We start from the raw sequence: 8,695 nt of genomic DNA on the forward strand, positions 1-8,695 counted from the left end.
CGGCAGTGAGGTCGAGAGCGGCAGGGCGACGGCAGTGATGGAGCAGTTGGGGGAAAGGGGGAAGTGGAGGGGAAGGACTTGGCGAAATTTTGAGCCCGCGCGGCCGGGGGTTAAGTCAAACTAGCAGCAGCACGTTTTGCCGGAACGCGCTACAGCTATTCCTTTCTGTTTTATAGTATCAGTAGCGCTTTGCCCTGAAAAACGCTACTTCTAAGTCTAAGCATGTAAAAACTTCAAAAATATACATTGGTCATCATTGATCTTTTTGTGTAGAATCTAAATAGTTAACATGAATCCTCACAGTACCTGTATAGGCACAGGTGAAGATTCATATTGCAGCCATAAATCCTACACATATAGTTCAATGAAGACCAAGTGCTAGAGATTGTTTGAGAAGTAACATATTTAAGGTGGTAAACACCTTGTTCGCTTAGCAGTATGGGACTAAACTTAATTATGTGCAATACTTAGCAGTAGCGTGTTTTGAAGAAAAATGTTGCTACTAAGTACTTTAGCAGTAGCGCGTCCTCGGAAGGGCGCTACTACTATATCTAGCCTGGGGGCAATGCCGTGGCAATTATAGTAGGAGCGCTTGTTTCACCTAGACCGCTACTGCTACCGTGCTATTAGTAGCGCGGTTTTCTAAAGATCGCAACTACTAATTAGTAGTAGCGTCTATTTTTAGACCGCGCTGCTGCTAATATTCTGTGTATAAGGTTTTCCCTAGTAGTGTAGTGGGTTTCATCTATTTACTGTGGCAATGACAGGTCATGAAGTGGAAAAGGGTTCAACTACTGCAGCATGTAACAGTTGAATCGTTGTTGTCCTTATGTAGTAAAAGAGAGTAGGAGCGAGAGAGTGGGATTGTATTGGAATGAACAAGGGGGTTTTGCTTGCTTGACACTTTCGAAGATAGCATAACTCTTCATCGGTTTCATCGAACTCATCATCGAAACTGCGTCCACTAAGAGGGGACAAACACCGGCAACAGAGAAGAAACACAATCAATGCAATGCAACAATATGATGCATGAACATGACATAGTAATATGATGTGATTTGAGCTAATGCAACTGAAACTAGAAGGGTTTGAGCTAATTTGAACCAAGGGTTCAAATTCAAACTCAAGTTATGAATTTATAATGTGCATTATCATGTTTTGATCTATATAGCAAGGTTAAGTTGCTTTGTCATGCATGAAAACAGCATATATGGATAGATTGGATTTTTTGATAATTTTTTTATATATAATTTATTTCATTTGGAGTTATAGATTATTTTCTATGATTTTCTGAAGTTTACTCAAATTTCTGAGGATAAATAAATCATTTAGATTTATTTAAATACCAGAAATGGTTTACTACATGAGCATGACATCGGTGTGATGTCATCAGGTCAACAGGGTGCTGTCTAGGTCAAACCTAACATGTGGGCCCCACATGTCATTGACTCAGTTAACTAACATGGTTTAAATTAAACCTAATCTAAAGGATTAACAGGGTGGGGACCACTCGGTGACCCTATGGTTTAATTAAGTGGGGGAGTAGTTTGTCCCTAATAACCACGCCACTTCAGCTAAACAGCATTTAGCCATCGGCGCTATCCGAGGACGCCAGAGTTGCCCTCTCGGCCATTTCCGGCGACGGGAGCTCACGTGGCTGGGTTCTACGGACGCAGCGCATCGAGGCGCATCGGTTGCTAGTGGAAGCAGTCGATGGGGTGGCCGGAATCATCGATGGCGTCGAGTTCCACGGCGGCTGCAGCTCGGCCTCGAGCGAGCGCGTTGTTTTAGCGCTGGCTTGAGCGAGAGGTGTGGCGCATTCTCCTCCCGGGGATGCGGTGAGCACACTCGTGCTGCTTGGGAGAGTAGGGGAGGTTGGGGGCGCGGGGCTAGCCGGCCATGGCGGGCGGCGGCACTCGGGGGCTTGCAGGGCAGCGGCTAGAGGGCGAGCGCAACTAAGGGAGGAGGGGGAAAAGGCTGCAGGGCTCACAGCGGATAGTACGGACAGCAAGCTCGAGGAGGTGCCGCAGCCGGCGAATCGACGACGGCGGCTATCAGGGCAGAGGATGAATATGGCGATGGTGGCGACGCTGCAGGGCTCCCGTGGTCGAACGGATTGGTGTAGACGATGAAGGAGACAATGTCGGTCCTGCTGGATGCTCCGGAAAGGCGAGTGGTGGACAGTGGCCGCGGTGGTTCTTGTCGGCGTTCTCGGGTGCGTCCGAGCGAGAGCAGGGGAGGGAGGCAGAGGTGGGGAAAGTGAGCGCGGGGAGGTGGGAAGGATCCAGGGGGGCGTGGGCATCTCCATGGCTCCATCAGAAGGCTCGAGGAGGAGTACAGCGAGGCAAGCAAGAGGTGGCACGGCCGATGTCGTGCTCGGTCTCTCCCTCTGCCTACTAGCAGAGGTTGAAGATGACCTCTTCGCCCCTGGTGGGCTGCGCCAACTATACCAGGCCAGGTGGCAGGGCCAGGTAAGCTTCTCTTTCTTTGTGTGTGTGTGTGTTTTATTTTATGTTTGTTTTTCTGTCTTTGATTTTGATTTAGCAAAAATGATAAATCATTTAAACAAACCCTAGAAATAATTGTGGGCACTTGTGAAATTATTCCCAATAGCCCTCAAGTACTTTTAGAAGTATTTGGACATGTAAAAAATATTTATAGTATTTAAATGTCCAAATGCAAATACCTTTATGGATTAATTCAATACTACAGAGTGTCCTACAAAAATGTGCACCATTTTAGCCAGGGTTTTAGCCCAAACCAGAAGTGATGAACATTTTGTGAAGGCCATTTTGGGTTCATTGAAACCAATTTTGGTTGAACCTAGTAATTCAAAGGGGTGCTAGGGTTTGTTAAATCCCCATCTAAAGTTTAAATAAAATTTAAACATGATGGAACATGCAAATCTAACCCAAGTGCATTACTGAACTTGGGTTGTGACACCTTGCTGGGCTATTTTGCCAGCCTCATGCCTGCTTGCTTGACACGTCTCAGGACGGGTGTCATATGGAGGTGTTTTCTGTAGGAAGTTGCTGCCATGTTGCAAGAAGCAGCCACTTAGTCACTTAGGCGCTTGACACCGCACTGATCAGTGACTTGCATTGCTATGAGGTGGTGCACTGGAGTAGTTTGCCTCTGCAAGCCCTGGCAGGATTGCTGGGACGATCTGGAGGCTTGCTTCCGGGGTAACCTCGACCTCGCCAGGCTCGCCTGCCCGGCAAGGGAGGTTTTTCCCTTAGCGATATCTTGCTTCATTGGCTCGACTTGGTCTTCTTGATCTACACTTTGGTCCTTCAAAGGACTGGTCTTTGGTACTTGGTCTGATCTTGGATGTTGTAATCTCACCCTTGGGCCTGTGCATAGTCCGGGGAATGGACCCAGGGTTTGTTGCACCGACAGGAGCCCCCGGGCCTGACCCGAACGCACTGTCGGGCGTCGTCGAGGTAGGCCCTAACTAGTGCACATGCAGGAGCGTAGTTGTGGATTGCCCCTTGAGATCTTCTTTGCTTCTACATTAACCTGAACCCATGTCATTTTCCGGTTTTTCCGTCTGTTGTGTAACACCAACTGTAGTGGGGTAGATAATGAGCCATGTCTTGCAGAGTACCCACATCCCATGTTCACGGGGCGACAACTGCCATCCCACTATTCTTCCCACTCCAAGTGCTTCTGCCACATGTACCGCATGCATTGTGCAGGGTTGGTGGTCGATGCGGAGGGTACGAGAATGGGTGCCATGGCAGAAAGCCAGGCGCCGTGGATTGGAGCAGCGGGTCAGCCTTGATTCCGTGAGCCGTTAATGGTTAGGAGGATTCGGATTGGTTGAACGGGGGCAACAACCTGCACGGAAAAACCCGACCTCTCCCCTTGCCCGCCTATAAAAGGGGATGCCGGGCGAGACGCTTTTGTGCACCCCTCCTCCCTCAATTCTTTCCATAGCCTCCGCTTATCATGGCGAGAGGTCGGGGATTGGGTGTTGCCCTAGTGGTGACGAGAAATTCTGCTCGACAGCGCCTCCCTCCTTCCTTTGTCGATGCGGGGGCTAAACCCGTGGTGAGAGGAGGTGGAAGGGGGCGTGGCCGTGGTTGTCCTGGTGCATGAGGCTGAGGGGGACGAGGCGATGCCTCGATCGCGCCTGCTCTGGATGCTCCTTCCCCAACGGTAGGCCACGTTGACGATCAGCCCTTGGATTTCGTTATCAGGCTGTATAAACCTCCGCATGGCCGGCTCCGCCTCCCTACCCCATTTGCAAGGGTGATGGAGCTCGAGCAGCCGTGAGAATTGAGATTGCACATGAGGGGTAGTGGGAATGGCAACATATATGTGGATGTAGATTTCCCCGCCCCTCATGTCATGTACTTCCGTCGAGGCTGGAAGACTTTTGCTCGTGCCCATAGCTTGTCGGAAGGGCACGTTCTCCATTTTATGTTAATGGAGGACAATTTCCTTTCTGACAAGGTTTTTGGGAGCTTAGGAGCTCGCTTAGGGTGCTGCACGGAGAGCTCAATCAACAACGAAAGCTCCTCCTCGAGCAATAGTGATGAGGAGGAAAGTGACGACTATGACAACGACACCGACCGGGAGGGCGAGGACTCTGAGTCCGGTTGAGCATTAGTTGCACTGTCACCATCAGACGGCGGCGGCACCATCTTCATCTACACCTCCTCTCTAGCAAGATGATTTGGCGGGGAGTTGGGATCAGGGGTGGAGTGGTGCTTCCGCCTCCTCCAGCAGTCTTCCAGCTGGACCCCAGCAGGCTTCCTCACAGGCTGCACCTTCGTTCGCCCAGCCGTGTAATGCTGGCCCTGGTGGTGGTGGTTGACGGCTCGCCTCCGCTGATCTCTTAACCATCGCCTTCCCCCATGCCCTCCCGCTCCCGCTGGCCTACCTCTCCTGGAGCCCGACAGGGTCAGGCTGGGCTTCTGCCCACGCGCTCCTTTTGCCCACTTCACCTCCTTCCATAGTGCCTAGGAGGAGAGGGACAAGAAAGGGCATCACGGGGCACTTATCTTTTTTGAATCTTAAATCTGTAGGCACTTGCCAAATTTTAGTTCAAATTATGTGGTCTTTTTAATCCATGTTTGTGTCATGTAAGGTTTGTGCTTGTTTGTTTCAGCATATTAATGAAAAAGATAAACCTTGCCAGGGACTCATGCATGTAATATGTCCATGCAGAGGTGGGATGCCTCTATACATTTAAGTAAAGAAGTTTCCCTAGGCAAGCTATCCTGTTGGTACCCTCAATTTTGTTGCCGCGGAGTGAGGCCTACTGGGCACAAATCATGAAGAGGGACCAGCCCCCCACCAATCCTTTTTCTCCAAAGGCCACTGCAACCATCCTGATCGAAGCAACGTTCGAGCCGAGGGATGGGATCACCTAAGTTACGAAAGGAAATGGTATTTTCTTATGCACAAGTCCTTACTTATAGAACACGTATGGATAAGAGAAAGAACTTACATGTTTGGCTTGCCGAAGGCCGCAGTGTAGGCTCGTCTTCCCATCTCCTCTTGGGGTCCAAGTCCATAGGAGGAGCCTGCAGTTTATGCTGAGGAAAATGATGCCAGATGTGATCTCATCTACACGAACATGAGATGCTGATGATATGCTTATCCATGCATGCAACTTGTCGGGGGCCCCAGCGCTTCATTTATTTCTTTGTTGCTCAGGGTCTGCGCCTGGCTTTGTACAAGGGGTTACATGCAATTGAGGGAAGGCCTATACAAAAGGTGGCTGTCGGGCACCGCCTGATAGCCGCGCGTTAGAGATGCTCAATATTCCATGAGTTTTGCAATTGAATGTAGTCTTCGGTCTCCAGACGGACTGTGCCAGGTCTGGTGACTTGTACTACCCGGTAAGGGCCTTCCCACTTTGGCATCAATTTGTTTATACCCTTGGCGGACTGAACACGCCTAAGGACAAGGTCGCCTACCTCAAAACACAGGGCATGCACCCTGTGGCTGTGATAGTGGCGCGGGGCTTGTTGGTAGCGTGCAGCACACATAGCAGCCCAAAGACGGTTCTCCTTGATAAGCACAATGTCTTCACGCCGGTGTAGATCCTACGTTACTTCATCATAGGCAAGCACTTGAGGTGACCCATGAATGAGTTCCATGGGGTTAACTGCTTCTGCCCCATAGACTAGGGAGAAGCAAGTCTGCCCGGTAGCTCAATTTGGTGTCGTTCTGAGGGACCAATGAACCATCGGCAGCTCATCGATCCATCGCCTGCCGCACTTCTGCAACTTATCAAAAGTTCTTGTCTTGAGTCCTTGCAACACATTAGCGTTCGCCCTCTCATCTTGTCCATTGCTTCTGGGATGTGCAACAGAAGCAAATGAGATCTTGCTTCTGAGGGCATGAACATATTACATGAAGGCATGACTCATGAATTGGGCACCGATATCAGTGATGATCCGGGCAGGGACGCCGAAGCGGCACACCAATCCTTTCATGAACTTGATAGCTGACTGAGCAGTCACTTTCCTCACGGCTTCTACTTCTGGCCACTTTCTAAACTTGTGGATTGTAACGAACAAGAATTCAAAGCCGCTGGCAGCTCGGGGGAAAGGGCCAAGGATATCAAGCCCCCAGACCAAAAACAGCCATGACAAAGGGATTGTCTGAAGAGCTTGGGCAGGCAGATGGATGTTCTTGGAATGGGATTGGCAGACTTCGCACTTGGTGACTAGCTCGATCGCATCTTGGAGGGCTGTGGGCCAATAGAATCCTTGCCGGAATGCTTTCCCAACCAAAGCCCTTGATCCAATGTGGGAGCCGCACATGCCTTTGTGTATTTCCGCTAGCAGTTCATTTCCTTCTTCCCGGTAAATGCGATTCAATTTCACACTATTAGGCCTTCTTCTATATAGTGTGTCGTTGATGAACTGATACATATTGGCCCTCTGGGCTACTCTTTCATATTCTTCTTGCTCTTCAGGAAGTTCTACGATTTGGAGGAAATGAATGCCTTCCCCAAGTTGGAGCCTGGGGCTCGGCAACAAGGACTAGCGGCACCTCCTCCTTCGTAGGAGCACACCCCTCGACCATGAGGACCAGTGGTATAGTGGGAGGGGGTAGCTCAGCAGCTGAAGAGGAGTTGTTCCCGTCAGGCTCTCTGTCGTGAGCCCCGGGAGGCTCTACCGGGAGAGGCTTGCCGGAGTCCAGTTTTCTCCTCTTTCGGGCAATTGTTATTGGGGATATAGAGGGTTGAGTAAGATGGAGAACAAAACTTCCTGGTTCCACAGGAAGCTTCTGCGCAGCGCACTTTGACAGATGATCAGCAAAGATGTTTTCCCCACGGGATACATGCTCTATTTGCAATCCGTCAAAGCGCTCCTCCAGTCTTCTCGTTTCCTCAATGTATGCCTCCATCAATGGGCTTTGGTAATTCTTGTTGACTTGTTTCACCACAGGTTGTGAATCTCCACAAATGATCAACTTCTTGATTCCCAATTCTGTTGCAATCCTGAGCCCAACAAGGATCCCCTCATACTCTGCAGTATTGTTGGTCACTTCCTCCCGAGGAAAATAAATTTGGACAACATACTTCAGGTGCTCTCCAGCAGGAGCAATGAGAAGCACACCAGCCCCCGCACCTTGTAGAGAGAAGGCACCGTCGAAATACATGATCCGTTCTTGGGTTGTTTCCTTTCTGGGGATAACTATCTCCTGTACCTCTTCATCAGGGGTTGGCGTCCATTCTGCAATAAACTCTGCCAATGCCCTGCTCTGAATTGTTGATGTGCTTTCAAACTTCAGGACAAAGCTGGATAACTCCAATGCCCACTCCACTATTCTACCGGTAGCCTTAGGGTTTCGCAGTATCCTTTGCAAAGGGAAGCGGGTGACAACTCTGACTTGGAAGTACTGGCGCGGTTTTTTAAGGCCATGACTCAGCCGAAAAACAAATTTTGCACGCCAAAATACCTGGATCTAGCCCCCGGAAAAAGGGAGTTGACGAAGTACACTAGGCACTGCACCACTTTATTCCTGGCCGCATCCTTGGGGTTGTGTCCGCTGTCGTGCTCTTCTTTGTCTTGATCTACATCTAGCCTTGTCGGGCAGTGCACACTCTCTCCCCCGGAAGGGACGCTGTCTGAGGTCGCTGCCTCTTCCACTTCCCATTGCGCCACTAGTGCTGCGCTAACCACTTGATTAGTTGCCGCCAGGTATAGCAGCAACGGCTCTTGTGGTTTGGGAGCAACCAAAGTGGGCACAAAAGACAAGTAGGTCTTCAAATCTTGCAGTGTTGCGTCTGCTTCCGAAGTCCACTTCATGGGTCCTGTCTTCTTCAAAATTTTGAAGAATGACAAGGCGCGCTCGGCAGACTTGGAGATGAACCTGCTAAGTGTGGCAACACACCCTGTTAAATGCCTCACATCCTTAACTATCTCGGGTGCCTGAATCTGCTCAATAGCCTTGATCTTATCGGGGTTGGCCTCTATCCCTCGATGGGATACAAAGAAACCAAGTAGCTTGCCAGAGGGAATGCCAAACACACAGGTCTCTGGGTTCAGCTCCAAGTTGATCTTGCATAGATTAGCAAACGTCTCTTCTAAGTCATGCATGAGGGTTGATCTGTCCTTGGTATTGACCACAATATCATCCATGTAAGCTTCAATGTTCCTATGCAACTGTGATTCAAAGCCAATCTGGACTGCTCTTGCAAAAGTGGACCCGACATTGTTCAGCCCGA

This window comes from Triticum aestivum, chromosome 7A (assembly GCF_018294505.1).
Source record: "Triticum aestivum cultivar Chinese Spring chromosome 7A, IWGSC CS RefSeq v2.1, whole genome shotgun sequence".
Classification (NCBI taxonomy): Eukaryota; Viridiplantae; Streptophyta; class Magnoliopsida; order Poales; family Poaceae; genus Triticum; species Triticum aestivum.